This window comes from Eptatretus burgeri, unplaced genomic scaffold (assembly GCF_056783735.1).
Source record: "Eptatretus burgeri isolate ZD-2024b unplaced genomic scaffold, Ebu_testis_v1 Ebu_testis_scaffold_3154, whole genome shotgun sequence".
In the NCBI taxonomy this organism is placed as follows: Eukaryota; Metazoa; Chordata; class Myxini; order Myxiniformes; family Myxinidae; genus Eptatretus; species Eptatretus burgeri.
The window spans coordinates 132,501-132,931 of record NW_028225102.1 but is presented as its reverse complement, the minus strand read 5'-3'; the positions used below and the strand labels follow the sequence as shown (position 1 = coordinate 132,931).

At 40.6% G+C, this 431-nt stretch overlaps 1 protein-coding gene across 6 annotated transcripts in view; it reads right to left on the bottom strand.

Moving 5' to 3' along the window:
- LOC147006751 (uncharacterized) overlaps positions 1-431 on the bottom strand; it is a 29,128-nt gene that overhangs the window by 12,343 nt on the left and 16,354 nt on the right. The gene's annotated exons all lie outside the window — the stretch shown is intronic.

Genomic DNA, 431 nt, shown 5'->3' with positions numbered 1-431 from the left:
TGTATCGGTCGCTGTGTATTTATTTATTTATTTGTGAATATGTGTGTGTGTGTGTGTGTTTGTTTGTTATTCGCATAACTCAGAAAGTATTGAACCAAATCGCTTGAAATTTGGTGGGATGATGCGTTATTATCCAAGGAACATTTGATTAGATTTTGGGAGCGATCGGGTCAAAGGTCAAGGTCACGGAAAGGTCAAATTCGTATTTTTACCATAGCGCGGTCAATTTTGATCTAATTGGCATGCAACCGATGCCGAAATGTTCAGAATTCATTGCCCAATCTCGTGATGGGCGACATGACACAATTACGTCATTACCCTTGTTTGCGGTTGGGGGTCAAAGGTCAGTGGGGTCACGACCTTTCAAAATATGCGGTTTTTGTCATAACACGGTCAAATCAAAACCGATTTGCATGAAACCAACACCAAAA